This window comes from Coregonus clupeaformis, chromosome 20, assembly GCF_020615455.1.
Source record: "Coregonus clupeaformis isolate EN_2021a chromosome 20, ASM2061545v1, whole genome shotgun sequence".
In the NCBI taxonomy this organism is placed as follows: Eukaryota; Metazoa; Chordata; class Actinopteri; order Salmoniformes; family Salmonidae; genus Coregonus; species Coregonus clupeaformis.
The window spans coordinates 14256750-14281013 of NC_059211.1; the positions used below are offsets into that span (position 1 = coordinate 14256750).

Here is a 24264-nt window from a genome sequence, read left to right on the forward strand (position 1 = left end):
GGAAGGCGCTTGGTGGATACAGGGTCCTTCTGATTCATGCAGGTATAATCGTTCATTCATCATACATGTTTTACTGTGAAAATTACATTCTAAAACTGTATATTAGTTGGAAATTATGTAAAAGTGATATAAATGTAAGATAGGCCTATATTATTGAAAATAATTATGCAAGCACTACTGTAAGTCTACTGTAGGTCACATTGGATAAAAGTGTCAGCTAAATGGCATATATTATTGAATGTTTTCAAATAACAGTGATTTTCCTAGGTGGATTCAGTCAGTGCTTGCCCAATGCCAGTGCCCTGGGGGAAATCTTCGCCCCTGGGTGACCCTCTTTACCAGATGCTGGAGATCAAACTAGTCGTGTTTGTGTATTTCCCCAAGCACATGAAATTGGGTGTGCTGGTGACCAGTGCGGATTGCATAGAGCTCTACAGCATAACAGAGGATGAGAACATCAGGTTTGACATGTCTGGGTTCACTGCTCTAGCCCGTCCCTCCCCCATCTCCATCGGAACAACCCAGCCCAGTCTTCGTGCTGGACCAGAAGGAGAAGTCTGTATTGGCCGACATGGAATACAGGACCTGCCTCCATTTTCTGCACAAACCTAGCGTCAAGAAGATGCACGAAAATGGTGCTGTGTGTAAGAGCCAGGATAGCTGTGTGTCTCTTCTAAATGATGCTGAGTTTGTGTACGCAGGCAGTACATATTATGTAGATTACAACCAACAACACTGCAAATGTCAGCAAGCAGGAGAGCAGCCTGGTGGAGATGCATCAGAAGATCTTCCACCACCTTAAGGGAACCCTGCTCAACCTGGTGGCTCTCAAAGTTTTATCACATCAGCACCACCACCGAGTACCTCTTTATGCACTCCCTCTGCGTGAACCGGGAGGGCCAAACCGGTATTGTTACCATCACCTTCGGCATCGAGGACGACCTCAAGAAGGGCGTGGGGGCCCCTGGGAATATGGAGGTGTGGAACCTGTTCGGGGCCAGTTTGGTGGAGTGCCTGGCTAAGTGGGGCCTGAGTCCCGAGAGCCTGAGGTTCTCTGGTAACACATCGAGTTGTAGTCTTTGGAACGCCTGTCTCTTCCCTGTGTGCCCGGACATGCGCGACTCGTTCTGACTCTGGAGATGCTGCAGCCGGGCGGGTCCACTGTCACATTGCCCCCAGGCACCAAGCTGATGTCTCTACAGGAGGCCCTACAAAAAAACCTGGAGGAGATGCTTAAGTACAGGAAGAAACTAATGGAGGATGTAGAGATGAAGAAATGGAGCTGACTGTGATTGAGCTATAGTGATAGCTAGGCTACTATTGATTGTAATACCCATTATGCCTTTGTAATCATGATTGGAATGATTGTGTGTTAAATTGAACTGAAGTAGGGATACAATGTGGTGGGTATTTGGTAGCATTCAGATACAATGGTTGGATCAGCTGTTTGATACATAAACGGGAGATTTGGATGTAAATAATTTTTGTTACAAAGATGCTATTTCTGTAGTATATTTTAATGGTCTATGTTGAAATGACATGGTAGTGACAATCCATTTTGTAATAAAGACAGAAAATATTTGAAAGTTGTGTTGTGTGTCTCTTCATTGTCCTATGCTGGTATGGGACATGTTCCTCAGAATTAAAATAGATTCTGGTACTGTGCTCTATTTTAGAGCAAGTGTAAGTGACAGCTCTTGACATCCTATACAGCAGTGCAGGGCCAGCTCTAGCCTTTTGGGGGCCCTAAGCAAGATTTGGTTGGGGGGCCCCCCACCAAGCAAGCAAAGTTTTTTGGTGGCCTCGCTCTTGACAGCAGAGAGAACGTTTTAAAGTTAATTTCCTACAATTCTACACATTTTGCCATGGGGCGTAGAGAAAAGTTAGCAATTTTATAACAACTTTCATGCAATTCAACTTATTTTACCAAGGTGCAGATATAATGTTCTGCAGTTTTAAAGCTAATTTCCTGCAATTCTACACATGACTCATTCCATGTCAATGATATCTGAGTGAGAGTGACTAACAAAATCAATATGGGCCACCTGGAGGTCAGGGCCCCTGGGCACGTGCCCTGCTTGCCGGTCGGTAATTCGGCCATGATTACCACAAGTTTAGCAAACTGACTAATTGTCAGCTGACATGGCTAATTGAGTGACTGTCAGTGACTGACAAAACAAGAGGAAAACTGCTGATGCACAACCAAATGTTGCTTATCCCTGGAGCCGGCCCTGCAGCAGTGTTTCCCAACTCCAGTCCTTGAGTACCCCCAACGGCACACCATTTTGTTGTAGCCCTGGACAAACTCACTTGATTCAACTTGTCAACTAATCATCAAGCCCTGGATGAGTTGAGTCAGGTGAGTTTGTCTGGGCGGGGCTTACAACAAAAACGTGTGCTGTTGGGGGTACTCGAGGACAGGAGTTGGGAAACAATGCTACACAGTAATGTATAGGTAGTGGCCTATCGGAATGCATACAGAGGCAAGTATATAGTGGATGATGTCATGCTGGCATGATTGTTTGGTTTCCCACAGAGAGAATATCAGATATCCACCACAAGGACGATTATGTCACATTGGACTGGCACATAGTCTGGCAGCTTTAGGATTAATAGATGAACTGGAAGGCATTAGCAAAATTCCATTCCTCAGCTCTATGTAAATACTTCTACTAAATCACTGCAAGGTACTGTTCTGTGGTCAAGTTGTCACTTGTCAAAATTTAAGACAATGTCCTTGCACTTCTGACAACATTGTTTTGTTTTCAGGCCATCAAGCAGTTGACAACATCAACATTGAAAACTGACTGATGGCTTGGGCTGGAAAAATGAAAGGTAATGGCCATCTGCTGTTTAAAAAGAGCAGTGGACACACAACACACAGAGAGAGATCAGTTGTCATAGTGGTCAGGTATTCCTCTCAGAGATGTTTTATTTTTAGCACACTGCCATGATCCAGCTTTATCTGGCCCTACTCTATTGTGACAGAGATAAGGATAGTGTTACTGTTTCACTCCTCTGTTCCACCAAACAAAACAACAACGTATACAGGAAGAAAAGTACAGTTCAATGGGAAATTATAAATCAAGACCACCTCAGACATGTACAGGTAATGGGTTGTTGTCTTTGAGTGTTTTATGCTGCCTGTCAGGTTGTATATCTCTTACCATTTTTTTTGCACTGACATTCTTGCACTGGCTCTATAGTGCATTCTGAAAATATTCAGACACCTTGACTTTTTCCACATTTTGTTACGTTACAGCCTTATTCTAAAATTGATACTTTTTTAAATGTCTACACACAATACCACATAATGACAAATCAAAAACAGGTTTTTAGAAATTTCTGCAAATGTATATATTTAAAAATCCATGAAATATCACATTTACATAAGTATTCAGACCCTTTACTCAGTACTTTGTTGAAGCACCTTTGGCAGCGATTACAGCCTTGAGTCTTCTTGTGTATGACGCTACAAGCTTGGCACACCTGTATTTGGGGAGTTTCTCCCATTCTTACATTTACATTTTAGTCATTTAGCAGACGCTATTATCCAGAGCGACTTACGGGAGCACATCGACAGATTTTTTACCTAGTCGGCTCTGGGATTAGAACCAGCAACCTTTCGGTTACTGGCACAACGTTCTTACCCACTAAGCTACCTGCCTCTCAAGCTCTGTCAGGTTGCATGGGAAGCGTCGCTGCACAGCTATTTTCAGGTCTCTCCAGAGATGTTCGATCAGGTTCAAGTCCGGGCTCTGGCTGGGCCACTCAAGAGCATTTTACATTTACATTTTACATTTTAGGCCATCCGAAGCCACTCCTGCTTTGTCTTGGCTGTGTGCTTAGGGTTGATGTCCTGTTGGAAGGTGAACCATCGCCCTAGTCTGAGGTGCTGAGCGCTCTGGAGCAGGTTTTCATCAAGGACCTCTCTGTACTTTGCTCCGTTCATCTTTCCCTCGATCCTGACTAGTCTCCCAGTATGATGCTGCCACCACCATGCTTCACCATAGGGATGGTGCCTGGTTTCCTCCAGACATGACGCTTGGAATTCTGGCCAAAGAGTTCAATCTTGGTTTCATCAGATAGGAAGAGTCTTGGTGGTTCCAATCTTCTTCCATTTAAGAATGATGGAGGCCACTGTGTTCTTGGGGACCTTCAATGCTGCAGAAATTTTTTGGTACCCTTCCCCAGATCTGTGCCTCGACACAATCCTGTCTCGGCGCTCTACAGACAATTCCTTCGACCTCATGGCTTGGTTTTTGCTCTGACATGTACTCTGTGGGACCCTATATCGACAGATGTGTGCCTTTCCAAATCATGTCCAATCAATTTAATTTACCACAGGTGGACTCCAATCAAGGTGTATAAACATCTCAAGGATGATCAATGGAAACAGGATGCACCAGAGCTCAATTCTGAGACTCATAGCAAAGGGTCTGAATACTTGTGTACAGTTGAAGTCGGAAGTTTACATACACCTTAGCTAAATACATTTAAACTCTGTTTTTCACAATTCCTGACATTTAATCGTAGTACAAATCCCTGTCTTAGGTCAGTTAGGATCACCACTTTATTTTAAGAATGTGAAATGTCAGAATAATAGTAGAGAGAATGATTTATTTCAGCTTTTATTTCTTTCATCACATTCCCAGTGGGTCAGAAGTTTACATACACATACATACACTTAGTATTTGGTAGCATTGCCTTTAAATTGTTTAAATTGGGTCAAACGGTTCGGGTAGCCTTCCACAAGCTTCCCACAAAAAGTTGGGTGAATTTTGGCCCATTCCTCCTGACAGAGCTGGTGTAACTGAGTCAGGTTTGTAGGCCTCCTTGCTCGCACACGCTTTTTCAGTTCTGCCCACACATTTTCTATAGGACTGAGGTCAGGGCTTTGTGATGGCCACTCCAATACCTTGTCCTTAAGCCATTTTGCCACAACTTTGGAAGTATGCTTGGGGTCATTGTCCATTTGGAAGACACATTTGTGACCAGAGAACATTTCTCCAAAAAGTACGATCTTTGTCCCCATGTACTGTTGCAAACCGTAGTCTGGCTTTTTTATGCCGGTTTTGGAGTAGTGGTTTCTTCCTTGCTGAGCGGCCTTTCAGGTTATGTCGATATAGGAATCTTTTTACTGTGGAGATAGATACCTGCTTCCTCCAGCATCTTCACAAGGTAATTTGCTGTAGTTCTGGGATTGATTTGCACTTTTCGCATCAAAGTACGTTAATCTCTAGGAGACAGAACGCATCTCCTTCCTGAGTGGTATGACGGCTGCGTGGTCCCATGGTGTTTATACTTGCGTACTATTGTTTGTACAGATGAACGTGGTACCTTCAGGCGTTTGGAAATTGCTCCCAAGGATGAACCAGACTTGTGGAGGTCTACAATTTATTTTCTGAGGTTGATTTATTTAGATTTTCCCATGATGTCAAGCAAAGAGGCACTGAGTTTGAAGGTAGGCCTTGAAATACATCCACAGGTACACCTCCAATTGACTAAAATGATGTCAATTAGCCTATCAGAAGCTTCTAAAGCCATGACATCATTTTCTGGAATTTTCCAAGCTATTTAAAGACACAGTCAACTTAGTGTATGTAAACTTCTGACCCACTGGAATTGTGATACAGTGAATTATTGTCACGCCCTGGCTCTGGGACTCTGTTATGTTGAGCCAGGGTGTGTAGTTTCTATGTGTTTGTGTTCTGTGTTTAAGTTCTAGTTCATGTGTAGCTATGTTGGCCGGGGTGGTTCTCAATCAGAGGCAACGTGGATCAGCTGTTGCTTGTTGTCTCTGATTGGGACCCATACTTAGGCAGCCGTTTGGCAGTAGTGTATTGTGGGATCTTGTTCCGTGTTGGTTTGTGTAGGTAACCAAGGACTTCACGTTATCGTTTTGTTGTTTTGTTTCGTGTGGTGAAATAAATAAAGTATGTTCACTTATCGCGCTGCGCATTGGTCCACTCTGTATGACGATCGTGACAGAAGATCCCACCAATACAGGACCAAGCAGCGTGCCCAGGAGCAGACAGCCTGGACGTGGGAGCAGATATTGGACGGGCAGGGGTCCTGGACTTGGGAGGAAATCCAGGCCGGGATGGATCGCCGTCCGTGGGAGGAGACGGTGGAGGCGCGCCGGAGAGAGGAGCAGCGGCGTCAACCGGGCCGCGTCGGACCGGCGAGAGGCACCCCCAAGAAATGTTTTGGGGGGGGCACATGGCATGGACGACGGGGCTGCTGGAGGCAGATAAGGGGCGAGTTCGTGGACAAGGAGAGAAGGCCACTGGGTTACGGGAGCCATTGGTGAGAAGAGGGAAGGAAGATGTAGAGGCACGGCGAGAGGTACTGAGGTGTGTTGCCAGTCCGGTCCGGCCCGTTCCTGATCCCCGTGTAAGGCCAGTGGTGTGTGTTCCCAGTACGGTCCGGCCTGTTCCTGTCCCTCGCACCAAGCCTACGGTGCGCGTCGCCAGCCTGGCCCGGCCTGTTCCTGCCCCTCGCACCAAGCCTACGGTGCGCGTCGCCAGCCCGGCCCGGCCTGTTCCTGCTCCCCGCACCAAGCCAATGGTGCGCGTCGCCAGCCCGGCCCGGCCTGTTCCTGCTCCCCGCACCAAGCCTATGGTGCGTGTCGCCAGCCGGCCCGGCCTGTTCCTGCTCCCCGCACCAAGCCTATGGTGCGCGTCGCCAGCCCGGCCCGGCCTGTTCCTGCCACTCGCACCAAGCCTACGGTGCGCGTCGCCAGCCCGGCCCGGCCTGTTCCTGCTCCCCGCACCAAGCCAATGGTGCGCGTCGCCAGCCCGGCCCGGCCTGTTCCTGCTCCCGCACCAAGCCTATGGTGCACGTCGCCAGCCCGGCCCGGCCTTTTCCTGCTCCCCGCACCAAGCCTATGGTGCGCGTCACCAGCCCGGCCCGGCCTGTTCCTGCCCCTCGCACCAAGCCTACGGTGCGCGTCGCCAGCCCGGCCCGGCCTGTTCCTGCCACTCGCACCAAGCCTATGGTGCGCGTCGCAAGCCCGGCCCGGCCTGTTCCTGCTCCCCGCACCAAGCCAATGGTGCGCGTTGCCAGCCCGGCCCGGCCTGTCCCTGCTCCCCGCACCAAGCCTATGGTGCGCGTCGCCACCCGACCCGGCCTGTTCCTGCCCCCGCACCAAGCCTACGGTGCGCGTCGCCAGCCCGGCCTGGCCTGTTCCTGCCACTCGCACCAAGCCTTGGTGCGCGTCGCGCTCGGCCCGGCCTGTTCCTGCTCCCCGCACCAAGCCAATGGTGCGTTGCCAGCCCGGCCCGGCCTGTCCCTGCTCCCCGCACCAAGCCTATGGTGCGTGTCGCCAGCCCGACCCGGCTTGTTCCTGCTCCCCGCACCAAGCCTATGGTGCGCATCGTCAGCCCGGTCCGGCCCGTTCCTGCTCCCGCACCAAGCCTGTGGTGCGCGTCGTCAGCCCGTCCGGCCCGTTCCTGCTCCCCGCACCAAGCCAGGGGTGCGCGTCGTCATCCCGGTCCGGCCTGTTCCTGCTCCCCGCACCAAGCCAGTGGTGCGCTTTGTCAGCCTGGTTCGGTCGTCCCTGCTCCCGCGCACCAAGCCAATGGTGCGCGTCGTCAGCCCGGTCCGGCCCATTCCTGCTCCCCGCACCAAGCCTGTGGTGCGGCGTCGTCAGTCCCGGCACAGCCCGTGCCCGTTTCACCGGTGCCTGGTCAGGTACCGGTCAGCTGCTCCACACCGGAGCCTAAGCAATCCGCTCCACCGATGTCCAGTCCAGCTCCAGACCAGACCAGGGGCACTACGGGGGGGTTATTAGAGGGTGGTGGTCACGCCCGGAGCCGGATCCGCCTCCGAGGAGGAATGCCCACCCGGCCCTCCCCTGTTCGGTTTATGTTTGGCGCGGTCGCAGTCCGCGCCTTTGGGGGGGGGTACTGTCACGCCCTGGCTCTAGGACTCTGTTATGTTGAGCCAGGGTGTGTAGTTTCTATGTGTTTGTGTTCTGTGTTTAAGTTCTAGTTCATGTGTAGCTATGTTGGCCGGGGTGGATCAGCTGTTGCTTGTTGTCTCTGATTGGGAACCATACTTAGGCAGCCGTTTGGCAGTAGTGTATTGTGGGATCTTGTTCCGTGTTGGTTTGTGTAGGTAACCAAGGACTTCACGTTATCGTTTTGTTGTTTTGTTTCGTGTGGTGAAATAAATAAAGTATGTTCACTTATCGCGCTGCGCATTGGTCCACTCTGTATGACGATCGTGACAATTATAAGTGAAATAATCTGTCTGTAAACAATTGTTGGAAAGATTACTTGTGTCATGCACAAAGTAGATGTCCTAACCGACTTTCCAAAACTATAGTTTGTTAACAATAAATTTGTGGAGTGGTTGAAAAACGAGTTTTAATGACTCCAACCTAAGTGTATGTAAACTTCCGACTTCAACTGTAAATAAGCTATTTCTGTTTTTTATTTTTAATACATTTGCAAAAATGTCCAAAGACCTGTTTTTGCTTTGTCATTATGGGGTATTGTGTGTAGAGTGATGAGGGAAATGTTTTATTTCATCAATTTAAAAATAAGGCTGTAACGTAACAGTGGAAAAAGTCGGGGGGTCTGAATACTTTCCGAATGCACTGTATTTACACTCACTGCTCTACTTACACATATTACACTGACACTCCAACACACAAAGACACACACACAAATACACTACATACGCTAACACTCACAAAACACAGACACACACATGAATATTGACGCCACACACACACTCACACTTTCACACTTTCACACTCTTTCACACTCTCCACATACGCTGCTGCTTCTATGTTCATTATATATCCTGATTTACATTAGTGTCCTTATTATGGTGTAAAGTACAGTGTAATAGCTATTGGTATTACACATTTTTACACTCGACTTAGAGTATGTTGTATTTGTATGGCTCAGCTCTAATGAAGCTTTCCAGAAGGTGAACTTAAATTACTGGACAGAGAGTTTACATACACTAAGTTGACTGTGCCTTTAAACAGCTTGGAAAATAAAATAAAATGATTCGATGCATGGTCAATTTACTGTTGAAGAAAAAGCCTCTTTATTTCTTGTGAACAAACTATAGTTTTGGCAAGTCGGTTAGGACATCTACTTTATGCATGACACAAGTAATTTTTCCAACAATTGTTTACAGACTGATTATTTCACTTATAATTCACTGTATCACAATTCCAGTGGGTCAGAAGTTTACATACACTAAGTTGACTGTGCCGTTAAACAGCTTGGAAAATTCCAGAAAATGATGGCATGGCTTTAGAAGCTTCTGATAGGCTAATTGACATCATTTGAGTCAATTAATATTGTACCTGTGGATGTATTTGTGGATGTGTACCTGTGGATGTATTTCAAGGCCTACCTTCACACTCCGTGCCTCTTTGCTTGACATCATGGGAAAATCAAAAGAAATCAGCCAAGACCTCAGAAAAGAAATTGTAGACCTCCACAAGTCTGGTTCATCCTTGGGAGCAATTTCCAAACGCCTGAAGGTACCACGTTCATCTGTACAAACAATAGTACGCAAGTATAAACTGCATGGGACCACGCAGCCGTCATACCACTCAGGAAGGAGACGCGTTCTGTCTCCTAGAGATGAACGTACTTTGGTGTGAAAAGTGCAAATCAATACCAGAATAACAGCAAAGGACCTTGTGAAGATGCTGGAGGAAACAGGTACAAAAGTATCTATATCCACAGTACAACGAGTCCTATATCGACATAACCTGAAAGGCCGCTCAGCAATGAAGAAGCCACTGCTCCAAAACCGCCATAAAAAAGCCAGACTATGGTTTACAACTGCACATGGGGACAAAGATCATACTTTTTGGAGAAATGTCCTCTGGTCTGATGAAACAAAAATAGAACTGTTTGGCCATAATGACCATCGTTATGTTTGGAGGAAAAAGGGGACGGCTTGCAAACCGAAGAACACCATCCCAACTGTGAAGCACGGGGGTGGCAGCATCATGCTGTGGGGGTGCTTTGCTACAGGAAGGACTGGAGCACTTCACAAAATAGATGGCATCATGAGGAAAGAAAATGATGTGGATATATTGAAGCAACATCTCAAGACATTAGTCAGGAAGTTAAAGCTTGGTCGCAAATGGGTCTTCCAAATGGACAATGACCCCAAGCATACTTCCAAAGTTGTGGCAAAATGGCTTAAGGACAACAAAGTCAAGGTATTGGAGTGGCCATCACAAAGCCCTGACCTCAATCCTATAGAACATTTGTGGGCAGAACTGAAAAATCGTGTGTGAGCAAGCAGGCCTACAAACCTGACTCAGTTACACCAGCTCTGTCAGAAGGAATGGGCCAAAATTCACCCAACTTATTGTGGGAAGCTTATGGAATGCTACCCGAACCGTTTGACCCAAGTTAAACAATTTAAAGGCAATGCTACCAAATACTAATTGAGTGTATGTAAACTTCTGACCCACTGGGAATGTGATGAAATAAATAAAAGCTGAAATAAATCATTTTCTCTACTATTATTCTGACATTTCACATTCTTAAAATAAAGTGGTGATCCTAACTGACCTAAGACAGGGAATCTTTACTAGGATTAAATGTCAGGAATTGTGAAAAACTGAGTTTAAATGTATTTGGCTAAGGTGTATGTAAACTTCCGACTTCAACTGTATTAATGCATTAATTGGACATATAATATGTTTAACAAGTTAATTCAATGTTTTCTCCCTTGTTTCCATAGTGAGTAATGAATTGCAATTTGCTGTAAGTTTTATAAGAATTATTCTATCCATTGGCCTTTTCATACAGTGAATGTGATGCATGGAGTAATTTCATGGTGTTACCACATGATGGAGTCACATCAAATATCACACATTATTTTGCACTCCTGCTAAAATGCCTAGAGTGTGTCCAGTCCTGGGGTTTCAGGGGATCAGCAGTACAGATTTAGCCAGGTCCCTGATCTGTTTGTGCTATCATGTCAACTCCTTGTCACTCATTGTCATGCAAACACTCTGCTCAAACACTACAAGCATCCCCTGGATGACTCCCCTTGCAATGAGTACTCCCAGCCTGGAGGAGATGAGTGGAGGAGAACGGGATCACTGGGGTACTCTGACATCAAACCCCATCTCGGGCCAAAGATATTCACTGACTGACTAATGTTCTCTATCTGATGATTTACACTATATATACAAAAGTATGTGGACACCCCTTCAAATTAGTGGATTCGGCTATTTCAGCCACACCTGGTGTATAAAATCGAGCACACAGCCATGCAATCTCAATAGACAAACATTGGCAGTAGAATGGCCTTACTGAAGAGTTGAGTGACTTTCAACGTGACACCGTCATAGGATGCCACCTTTCCAACAAGTCAGTTCGTCAAATTTCTGCCCTGCTAGAGCTGCCCCGGTCAACTGTAAGTGCTGTTATTGTGAAGTAGAAACATTTAGGAGCAACAACGGCTCAGTCGTGAAGTGGTAGGCCACACAAGCTCACAGAACAGGACCGTCGAGAGCTGAAGCGCGTAAGAATTGTCTGTCCTCTGTTGCAACACTTAATACCGAGTTCCAAACTGCCTCTGGAAGAAACGTCAGCACAAGCACTGTTCGTTGGGAGCTTCATTAAATGGGTTTCCATGGCCGACCAGCCGCACACAAGCCTAAGATCACCATGCGCAATGCCAAGTGTCGGCTGGAGTGGTGTAAAGCTCGCTGCCATTGGACTCTGGAGCAGTGGAAACGCGTTCTCTGTAGTGATGACTCAATCTTCACCATCTGGCAGTCCGATGGACGAATTTGTGGTTTGGCGGATGCCAGGAGAACGCTACCTGTCCGAATGCATAGTGCCAACTGTAAAGTTTGATGGAGGAGGAATAATGGTCTGGGGCTGTTTTTCATGGTTCGGGCAAGGCCCCTTACTTCCAGTGAAGGGAAATCTTAACGCTACAGCATACAATGACATTCTAGACGATTCTGTGCTTCCAACTTTGTGGCAACAGTTTGAGGAAGGCCCTTTCCTGTTTCAGCATGACAATGCCCTCGTGCACAAAGCGAGGTCCATACAGAAATGCTTTGCCGAGATCATTGTAGAAGAACTTGACTGGCCTGCACAGAGTCCAGACCTCAACCCCACCGAACACCTTTGGGATGAATTGGAATGCCGACTGCGAGCCGGGCCTAATCGCCCAACATCAGCTCTTGTGGCTGAATGGAGGCAAGTCCCTGCAGAAATGTTCCAACATCTAGTGAAAAGCCTTCCCAGAAGAGTGGAGGCTGTTATAGCAGCAAAGAGGTGGGACCAACTCCATATTAATGCCCATGATTTTGGAATGAGATGTTCCACGAGCAGGTTTTTTATTTATTTTAGTCATTTAGCAGACACTCTTATCCAGAGCGACTTACAGTAGTGAGTGCATACATTTTAAAACTTTTTTTCATACTGGTCCCCCGTGGGAATCGAACCCACAACCCTGGCATTGCAAGAGCCATGCTCTGCCGACTGAGCTACACGGGAACAGGTGTCCACATATTTTTGGTCATGTAGTACATATAATGTATATCTGATGCTATATATCTGTTGGTGAGCCCTACAAAGGAGAGGATGTTGCCTATTAAGATTATTAATGTTTAAGTCTAAGATAACACCTTACCAAGACTATTGATACAACAGAAGTAAATATGTCATTTTCTACAAAGGAATAGATGTTGAGCTAGCCTTGTCGCCAGTCTGTTTCTGCTCTCTTGACAACTCCTTGTGATAGCACAGACAGATCTGGGATCAGACTAATGTTGAGCATAGTTTGAGCAGAAACATGGGTGTTTCAGTGAACATCCTGTTTATCTTGTCACTACTCTTTCAGATGGGTCCTACGTGTCTGTGCTGTCCCCCCTGGGCAAGATCAAAAGCATGACTAAAGGTACTAGTGGAGTGAAACAAATGACACGCTACATCCTGCATCACCCCAGCACTTCAGCTGATACACACACACATATACACATGCACATACACGTATACACACTGCATCCTGCATCATCCCAGCAGCACTTCACATCACTGTCAGCTGACAATGACACACTCACTGGTTCACTGGTTACTGTTGCTATGGGACTTATTAGAGAGTGTCTCCTAAATAAAACAACAAGCCAATGTAAAAAAAAGCTGGCTGAAACTCAATGGTTACTTTTTGCTATGTCACTCATTAGAGTGTGTCTCCTAATTATTCTCTGGTAATCAATATAGTAAACACCAAGCTAATCTGCTTTTCTTTTTTTCTAGTTCAGCCTACCTGTTAATTGTGCGTTTTCGACAAATGTCTTGCTCAAAAGGCAGATGTTCTCCTCTGGGCCAGCCTCCACTGAATCTTCCAACTGCAGCTCTCTGACCTTGACTTCAATGAGATCATTGGTTCAGGTATTACAGACATATTCAACCCTACACTCTCCAAAATAATTTTTTGATTTATTCTTAAAGGGGTACAACTGCTTGTCACTGGGGTGTTACCCTGTAAGGTCATCCTTTGTACTTTTAGTTAAAGGTACATAATAGTACCACAGTTCATACCTTAGATAGTACCTTTATTTCATATGCTGTAGTCCACAGGTACAATGTACCTCTACCATAAACCACTTAAACTGGTACAACACTTCCACTGACGTGTGGCCAAAAATAATTAACTGAAATTTTCCAACCGGGATTGCTGGAAAACCAGAAAATGCTTCCAGAAATGTACCATTACTCTGGCTTGCAAAATGATATAATAAATGGAATCCAGCTAGAGTTAGGATATCCAACCATTTAAATGTTTTATTCACCCGCAACCTGCATTCATAATGACTGCCAGGGTTAGGAACATTGTGAGGAGAATACCTAAGCCATTTAAACTGGAACAACCATTTCAGTAACATGTGCAAAAAATGTAACTAACTGATTGGATTAGTTTACACATTTTTATTTATCTTTGTGTAGCATAAGATTAATCAATCAATGCACATGCAAAAACGCAGATATTAAAAACAATTCTAAAAATTAAACCTGCAGTAGAGCATGCTGGGAAATACTGTAAGATAATGATTATGGTGCAAATGTACCTTTTTGGGGTACCACCCAATGATGTACAGTGCATTCGGAAAGTATTCAGACCCGTTGACCTTTTCCACATTTTGTTACGTTACAGCCTTACCCTAAAATTGAATAAATAGATTTATTCTCCCTCATCAATCTACACGCAATACCCAATAATGACAAAGCAAAAACAGTTTTTAGAAATTTTAGCAAATGTATTAAAAATAAAAAAACAGAAGTACTTTATTTACTTAAGTATTGCTATGAGACTTGAAATTGAGCTCAGGTGCATCCTGTTTCGATTGATCATCCTTGAGATGTTTCTACAACTTGATTGGAGTCCACCTGTGGTAAATTAAATTTATTGGACATGATTTGGAAAGGCACACACCAGTCTATATAAGGTCCCACAGTTGACAGTGCTTGTCAGAGCAAAAACCAAGCCATGAGGTCGAAGGAATTGTCCATAGAGCTCCGAGACAGGATTGTGTCGAGGCACAGATCTGGGGAAGGATACCAAAAAATGTCAGGTCCCCAAGAGCACAGTGGCCTCCATCATTCTTAAATGGAAGAAGTTTGGAACCACCAAGACTCTTCCTAGAGCTGGCAGCCCGTCCAAACTGAGCAATCGGGGGAGAAGGGCCTTGGTCAGGGAGGTGACTAAGTACCCGATGGTCACGCTGACAGAGCTCCAGAGTTCCTCTGTGGAGATGGGAGAACCTTCCAAAAGGAAACCATCTCTGCAGCACTCAACCAATCAGGCCTTTATGGTAGAGTGGCCAGAATGTGAGCAGACGGAAGCCACTCCTCAGTAAAAGGCCCATGACAGCCCGCTTGGAGTTTGCCAAAAGGCACCTAAAGGACTCTCACCATGAGAAACAAGATTCTCTGGTCTGATGAAACCAAGATTGAACTCTTTGGCCTGAATGCCAGGCGTCACGTCTGGAGGAAACCTGGCACCATCCCTACGGTGAAGCATGGTGGTGGCAGCATCATACTGTGGGGATGTTTTTCAGCGGCAGGGACTGGGAGACTAGTCAGGATGGAGGGATAGATGAACGGAGCAAAGTACAGAGAGATCCTTGATGAAAACCTGCTACAGAGTGCTCAGGACCTCAGACCGGGGCGAAGGTTCACCTTCCAACAGGACAATGACCCTAAGCACACTTCCAAGGCAATGCAGGAGCGGCTTCAGGACAAGTGCCCGGACTTTAACCCGATCTAACATCTCTGGAGAGACCTGATAATAGCTGTGTAGCGACACTCCCCATCCAACCTGACAGAGCTTGAGAGGTCTGCAGAGAAGAATGGGAGAAACTCCCCAAATACAGGTCTGCCAAGCTTGTAGCGTCATTCCCAAGAAGACTCAAGGCTGTAATTGCTGCCAAAGGTGCTTCAACAAAGTACTGAGTAAAGTGTCTGAATACTTATGCAAATGTGATATTTCAGTTTTGTATTTGTAATAAATTAGCAACATTTATAAAAACCTGTTTTTGCTTTGTCATTATGGTGTATTGTGGATTGTTGAGGGGAAAAAAACAATATAATCAATTTTAGAATAAAACAACATTTTGAAAAAGTCAAGGGGTCTGAATACTTTCCGAATGCACTGTATATAAACCCTGTATTGCTGATGCTATGTATTGGCAAATGAGAGGCTTTGGAGCCACCGGTCGGCTATTTTGGCACTCCCCAGAAGAATTGTACAGTATTTCAATTAAATGTTTCAAGGACAAAATTACATTGTTTTGTTGTTGTAGTGGGGACAGTAACATTAGACCTTTCATAAATATTATACTTTCAAGAAAATATTTGTATATATTTTAAAATATTTTTTAAGTATGCTTTAAATTGTCTATAATATAATAAACATGGCAAAAACAAATGTAGACATTAATAAATGCATTTCTATAGCTTCCAAAATATTTTTTACAATGGTGAGTTCCCACTGGCTATAAGGTGAGCGCCCCCTGTCTGTCATCTATATATATACATAATTGATACCACCCCAGTGACAAAGCCCTTAGTTCCTTTTATGTGGCAACAAATCCATCATTGTACCTTATGGTGGGTATTGAGGGAACACAAAATATATTTGTACCCTGGTAAACAGAAATGTACCTTCTTCATACCATACCCCTTTTGTTTAAGTTAGAGTGTGATTATTGTACCTTTCAATTCAAAATATTGAGTACAAAAATTTACCATACTATTTATCCACACATGTACCTCAGGGAACAACCCCAGGGAACAATATTGTACATTAACCGTACCCTTATTTCTAAGAGTGTATACTGTTTTTCTTAACATGTTTGGAGTTGGAGTGAGTAGTCATGCTGTACTTCACTCCGCAGGTAATATGACACACATTACATTACAATGGAACGATTTGATTAGTGTAATGTTAGCTAGCTACATAGTTGTCTTTGTATCAAAGATAAAGGTGTAGTAGAGAGAAACTATCGAGGTTAGCTAGCCAGCTACATTCGTTTTTCAAACAAAGTCAACACCGCAGCCATTTCTAGCTAGCCAACACTACCAGCTAGCAGTACTGTAGCAACTAAATACAGTATCATTTTAGCCAGCTACATTCGTTTGCAGCGACATCGTTTTTCAAATAAAGTCAACACCGCAGCCATTGCTAGCTAGCCAACACTACCAGCTAGCAGTACTGTAGCAACTAAATACAATATAATTTTAGTCAATGAGAATTTTGCAACGTAAAGCTTCACTTTCTGAACATTCGAGATGTGTAGTCCACTTGTGTAGCTAGCATGACTGACTTTGTGCTAGCTAGCCAATGTTTAATTATTTCTGCGTTATGAAAGGAACTAGACACGGACACGAATGATCTGTTTAGTGTGTTAACACACTATTGGTAGTTTGTTGTAACCAGGTTTTGGTGCTAAACCGTGTGTTATTGGATGCTAGCATGCTAGTTAGCTATGGCGTCATAGGATACGGTGCCCTGGGCGGTTTTCACGGAAGAATACTGTACCAAGTTAGCTGAATAAACTAAGTTAGAGTCTATTCCTAGAAAACATTGAACCGCTGTAGTCTACAACAATTATAATTTCTAAAGTGGAAGTTGGGAGAGTTATATTTGAGTGTTTCAGTGAAAGGTAAGTGAGGGATGCCCCGCTCTCTCGCTCCCCAGATGTTTAGTTAATTTTATTCCGATCTCTTTTGCATTATTGTAGCCTTTTCTGTAGCCTGTCAACTATGTGTCTGTCTATCCCTGTTCTCTCCTCTCTGCACAGGCCATACAAACGCTTCACACCGTGTGGCTGCTGCCACTCTAATCTGGTGGTCCCTGCGCGCACGACACACGTGGAGTTCCATGTCTCCGGCAGCCTCTGGAACTGCCGTTCTGCGGCCAACAAGGCAGAGTTCATCTCAGCCTATGCTACCCTCCAGTCCCTCGACTTCTTGGTGCTGACGGAAACATGGATTACCACAGAAAACACTTGTACTCCTACTGCTCTTTCCTCATCTGATCATGTGTTCTCGCATACCCCGAGAGCATCTGGTCAGCGCGGCGGTGGCACAGGAATCCTCATCACTCCCAGGTGGACATTCTCTCTTTTCCCCCTGATCCATCTGTCTATCTCCTCATTTGAATATGAATATATTATATATATCATATGAATATATTTTCTACCCACAGGGTCCTTTGGAAAGGTATATAGACGCAAGTGTAAGAACAAGGTTGTTGCCATCAAAAGGTAGCTACGGGTTACATCCCTAACATTGTTTAGCATTGTTTTTGGCTTCACAAATATAATAAATACTACTAGCAGTTGTGTAAAGTACTTAAGTATAAATACTTTGAAGTACTACTTATGTAGTGTTTTGTGGTATCTTTACTATTTATATTTTTGACAACTTTTACTCCACTACACTGAACAAAAATATAAACGCAACTGCAACAATTTCTATGATTTTACTGAGTTACAGTTCATATAAGGAAATCAGTCATTAGGCCCTAATCTATGGATTTCACATGACTGGGAATACAGAAATGCATCTGTTGGTCACAGATACCTTAAAAATGAAGCCAGTCAGTATCTGGTGTGACCACCATTTGCCTCATGCAGCGCGACACAACTCCTTCGCATAGAGTTGATCAGGCTGTTGATTGTGGCCTGTGGAATGTTGTCCCACTCCTCTTCAATGGCTGTGCGAAGTTGCTGGATATTGGCGGGAACTGGAACACGCTGTCGTACATATCGATCCAGAGCATCCAAAAATGTTTTAATGGGTGGCATGTCTGAGTATGCAGGCCATGGAAGAACTGGGACATTTTCAGCTTCCAGGAATTGTGTACAGATCCTTGTGACATGTGTCCGTGCATTATCATGTTGAAACTTGAAGTGATGGCGGCGGATGAATGGCACGACAATGGGCCTCAGGATCTCGTCACGGTATCTCTGTGCATTCAAATTGCCATCAATACAATGCAATTGTGTTAGTTGTCCGTAGCTTATGCCTGTCCATACCATAACCCCACTGCCACCATGGGGCACTCTGTTCACGTTGACATCAGCAAACCGCTCGCCCACACAACTCCATACACGCTATCTGCCACCTGCCGGGTACAGTTGAAACTGGGATTCATCCGTGAGGAGCACACTTCTCCAGTGTGCCAGTGGCCATCGAAGCTGAGCATTTGTCCACTGAAGTTGGTTAAGATGCAGAACTGCAGTCAGGTCAAGAACCTGGTGAGGACGACGAGCATGCAGATGAGCTTCCCTGAGACGGTGCAGAAATTCTTTGTTTGTGCAAACCTACAGTTTCATCAGCTGTCCGGGTGGCTGGTCTCAGACGATCCAGCAGGTGAAGAAGCCGGATGTGGAGGTCCTGGGCTGGCATGGTTATACGTGGTCTGCGGTTATGAGGCTGGTTGGATGTACTGCCAAATTCTCTAAAACGACGTTGGAGGTGGCTTATGGTAGAGAAATGAACATTCAATTCTCTGGCAACAGCTCTGGTGGACATTCCTGCAGTCAGCATGCCAATTGCACACTCCCACAAAACTTGAAACATCTGTGGCATTGTGTTGTGTGACACAACTGCACATTTTAGAGTGGCCTTTTATTGTCCCCAACACAAGGTTCACCTGTGTAAGGATCATGCTGTTTAATCAGCTTCTTGATATGCACACCTGTCAGGTGGATGGATTATCTTGACAAATGAGAAATGCTCACTAACAGGGATGTAAACAAATTTGTGCACAAAATTTGAGAGAAATAAGCTTTTTGTGTGTTAATCTAGACGTTTGTGTCTCATTTGCTATGTAGGATCGTCAATATGTCACAGTCATTGACAACCCTGGACTTTAATTCAGATGGGATAGGCACCAGACCTGCTCTGACACCAACAGAGCTGTTCTCGAGCTTCCTCGATAGGTTTCTATCGTCTTCAAGAAGTGATTATTTCTTTCCGTAATGCATGCCTGTTAGAAAAAATAGCATTCAGATGCTTTGAAAACATCTCATCGCTCACTTTGCCAAATGAGCTACAGACACATCTTTTGCAGTCCGGTATAAACAAACTGGGTTTTTTCTCTTTCAATTAGCATTTCCTTTGAGTCTGTTTGTGAAACAGTGTTGAGACTTTCAATCACAACTTGATTTATGAAACCATGAAATTGGGAACTACTCAACATCAGCAGTAAGAAACTGTCAGGGGGTTCAGGTACTCAGCATAAGTTTTCCTGATGGTGTTAAGGCCAGTGTTAATCTGAGCTTGATCCATTATTTGAAGAATCTCACCAACAAGATTTCAATGATATCCCCTCTGAGCCCCCTGAGTGAAATTTGCTTTGTGACACTCAGACGATTCCTGTCACATGGTTGAAGAGGCTTTTGTTTCAAGACTATCCTTTAGCAAACATCACCTCAGAGCACTTCTGTTGCTTGATAAATCTGAAATGGCTGCATTTAAGATGCAATCAAATCACGACTATTGTTCACTTTACATTTACGGGACTTGGTGAATTGGGATTCCTAGACCTAGCGGATAACAAGATCTCCCAACAGTTTCTTTGGCCTGCAAAGCTTAGAGACCCTAATCCTGGTAAATAATCCACTCATGCAAATTTATGAAGCACCAAGAGGCAGCAAAAAAATACAGTAAAGAAAAAATATACATAATAAAGGAAATATATACTGCATATATTATATGTACAGTATATTTTACATATGTAGTATATATTTTATATATTTTTTACTGCAACCGCCAACCACAGGAAGATTTAGGAGCCCACTCTCAAGTGTAGACTGCATAATAAATAAATGTAACTGGTCATGGTCTGGGCCCAAGCCCGTAGTGGGCCTAAGAGGCATAAAAAAAGAAAACAATACTAATAATTATATTTTTGTATTATTATAATTTTTTATCCAACCACAGGAGCCCGCTCTCAATGTTCAAAATACACCAGAGAGCATAATTTAGCCACAGGGGATCAATAGTTTATAAAAAAAATAACAGTGAATCTGCCAAAATTAAGGAAACACAAACATAAAGTGTCTTAAAAGGGTGTTGGGCCACCACCAGCTGCCAGAACAGCTTCAACAAGCCTTGGCATAGATTCTACAAGTGAACCTAAACCATGCCAGGAAAATGCACCCAACACCATAACATATACTTTGTATCCCTCATTTACTAAAGTGTTTCCTTTATTCTGGCAGTTGCCGGTATGCCTACAGTCTGGAAGGCCGCAGTTTGGGCAACATGTGCGCCAAATATAGGCTACAGCTTGTTGCGTTGTGGCCATAGACATATAATCCATAGAACGGATTTGTAACCTCTTACCCTGGCAATTTGACTTTTAAATTCATGGGTACACTAGCAATGTATGCCAGTCCTGACTTGAATGGGAACTGCCATCTATAGATTATACACTGCTCAAAAAAAGTGGTAGCATGAGACGGAGTCTACAGCCCACACAAGTGGCTCATGTAGTGCAGCTCTTCCAGGATGGCACATCAATGCGAGCTGTGGCAAGAAGGTTTGCTGTGTCTGTCAGCGTAGTGTCCAGAGCATGGAGGCGCTACCAGGAGACAGGCCAGTACATCAGGAGACGTGGAGGAGGCCGTAGGAGGAAAACAACCCAGCAGCAGGACTGCTACCTCCACATTTGTGCAAGGAGGAGCAGGAGGAGCACTGCCAGAGCCCTGCAAAATGACCTCCAGCAGGCCACAAATGTGCATGTGTCTGCTCAAACGGTCAGAAACAGACTCCATGAGGGTGGTATGAGGGCCCGACGTCCACAGGTGGGGGTTGTGCTTACAGCCCAACACCGTGGAGGACGTTTGGCATTTGCCAGAGAACACCAAGATTGGCAAATTCGCCACTGGCGCCCTGTGCTCTTCACAGATGAAAGCAGGTTCACACTGAGCACATGTGACAGACGTGACAGAGTCTGGAGATGCCGTGGAGAACGTTCTGCTGCCTGCAACATCCTCCAGCATGACCGGTTTGGCGGTGGGTCAGTCATGGTGTGGGGTGGCATTTCTTTGGGGGGCCGCACAGCCCTCCATGTGCTCTCGCTAGAGGTAGCCTGACTGCCATTAGGTACCGAGATGAGATCCTCAGAACCCTTGTGAGACCATATGCTGGTGCGGTTGGCCCTGGGTTCCTCCTAATGCAAGACAATGCTAGACCTCATGTGGCTGGAGTGTGTCAGCAGTTCCTGCAAGAGGAAGGCATTGATGCTATGGACTGGCCCGCCCGTTCCCCAGACCTGAATCCAATTGAGCACATCTGGGACATCATGTCTCGCTCCATCTACCAACGCCACGTTGCACCACAGACTGTCCAGGAGTTGGCGGATGCTTTAGTCCAGGTCTGGGAGGAGATCCCTCAGGAGACCATCCGCCACCTCATCAGGAGTATGCCCAGGCGTTGTAGGGAGGTCATACAGGCACGTGGAGGCCACACACACTACTGAGCCTCATTTTGACTTGTTTTAAGGACATTACATCAAAGTTGGATCAGCCTGTAGTGTGGTTCACCACTTTAATTTTGAGGGTGACTCCAAATCCAGACCTCCATGGGTTGATACATTTGATTTCCATTGATAATTTTTGTGTGATTTTGTTGTCAGCACATTCAACTATGTAAAGAAAAAAGTATTTAATAAGATTATTTAATTCATTCAGATCTAGGATGTGTTATTTTAGTGTTCCCTTAATTTTTTTGAGCAGTGTATTTCTATGGTTGGTTGCGGCTGTCAGTTTGACTTTTGTAGATTTCAAAATACAATCAAGGGAAAAACATACCATTTGGAAAGCAAATGCCTACTGCTGAAAAGAGAAGACCAATCTGCCAATATAAAAAAAAAAATCTCAACAAATCTTGAGATAGGCTATTGCCATGACAAGCTCATCGGCCATCACCGTGAGTAGCCTATGGCTTCATCTTCATCATTAGGTGAGTCAGCACTCCATCACTCTCCATCTTGGTCAAATGGCCCTTACATAGCCTGGAGGTGTGTTGGGTCATTGTCCTGTTGAAAAACAAATGATAGTCCCACTAAGCCCAAACCAGATGGGATGGCGTATCGCTGCAGAATGCTGTGGTAGCCATGCTGGTTAAGTGTGCCTTGAATTCTAAATAAATCACAGACAGTGTCACCAGCAAAGCACCTCCACACCATAACACCTCCTCCTCCATGCTTCACGGGGGGAACTACACATGTGGAGATCATCCATTCACCCACACTGCGTCTCACAAAGTCACGGCGGTTGGAACCAAAAATCTCCAATTTGGACTCCAGACCAAAGGACACATTTCCACCGGTCTAATGTCCATTGCTTGTGTTTCTTGGCCCAAGCAAGTCTCTTCTTATTATTGGTGTCCTTTAGTAGTGGTTTCTTTGCAGCAATTCGACCATGAAGGCCTGATTCACACAGTCTCCTCTGAACAGTTGATGTTGAGATGTGTCTGTTACTTCAACTCTGTGAAGCATTTATCTGGGCTGCAATTTCTGAGGCTGGTAACTCTAATTAACTTATCCTCTGCAGCAGAGGTGACTCTGGGTCTTCCTTTCCTGTGGCGGTCCTCATGAGAGCCAGTTTCATCATAGTACTTGATGGTTTTTGCAACTGCACTTGAATAAACTTTCAAAGTTCTTGAAATGATCCGTATTGACTGACCTAATGATGGACTGTCATTTCTCTTTGCTTATTGAGTTGTTCTTGCCATAATATGGACTTGGTCTTTTACCAAATAGGGCTATCTTCTGTATACCACCTCTACCTAGTCACAACACAACTGATTGGCTCAAACGCATTAAGAAGAAAATCAATTCCACAAATTAACTTTTAAGAAGGCACACATTAATTGAAATGCATTCCAGGTGACGACCTCATGAAGCTGGTTGAGAGAATGCCAAGAGTGTGCATCATGCCAAGAGAGCTGTCATCAAGCAAAGGGGGCTACTTTGAAGAAACTCAATTATAAAATATATTTTGATTTGTTCAACACTTTTTTGGATACTACATGATTCCACATGTGTTATTTCATAGTTTTGCTGTCTTCACTACTATTGTACAATGTAGAAAATAGTAAAAATAAAGAAAAACCTTTGAATGAGTAGGTGTGTCTGTCAGAAGAACCGATGTGGATGTGGTGGAGGAGTCAGGCGCAGGACACAGAGGCTTCGTCCAACAGACTTTACTATTCAAAAGTGCAAAAATACAATACACGGCCTCGAAACAAACAGAGGCGAGTGAATACGTAAACCATGCGTAAACACTAAACAAACAAACAGAGCGTCAACACGCAGCTCCGAAATACAGGCAGACAACAACACACAATCTAACCAATACAAAACAGGGAACTTATAGGACACGTAATCAGAACACAAACAGACACAGGTGTACAAGACAGACCAAAGCAATCACACCACGAAACATTCAACGGTGGCAGCTAGTACTCCGGGGCGGCGAACGCCCGAAGCCTGCCCGAACCAGGAGGAGGAGCAGTCTCGGCCGAAACCGTGACAGTACCCCCCCTTGACGCGCGGCTCCAGCCGTGCGCCGACCCGACCTCGGGGATCGGCCAGGAGGACGCGGACCCGGGCGCGTGGGATGCCCACGGTGGAACTCAGTCAGGAGGGATGGATCTAGGATGTCCCTCCTAGGCACCCAGCACCGTTCCTCCGGACCGTACCCCTCCCACTCCACGAGATACTGGA

The 24264-nt window shown here is 45.1% G+C and overlaps 1 long non-coding RNA gene and 1 pseudogene across 1 annotated transcript; both read left to right on the top strand.

The window, feature by feature from the left end:
* The first annotated feature begins 628 nt into the window (after window positions 1-628).
* On the top strand, window positions 629-1565 carry LOC123481057 (annotated as a pseudogene).
* Window positions 1566-2758: 1193 nt separating this feature from the next.
* Window positions 2759-17359, top strand: LOC121532766. Its single transcript, XR_005994384.1, has 4 exons — window positions 2759-2835; window positions 12859-12915; window positions 13275-13409; window positions 17321-17359. It is a non-coding gene; the product is annotated as an uncharacterized LOC121532766 (long non-coding RNA).
* The last annotated feature ends 6905 nt before the right edge of the window (window positions 17360-24264 follow it).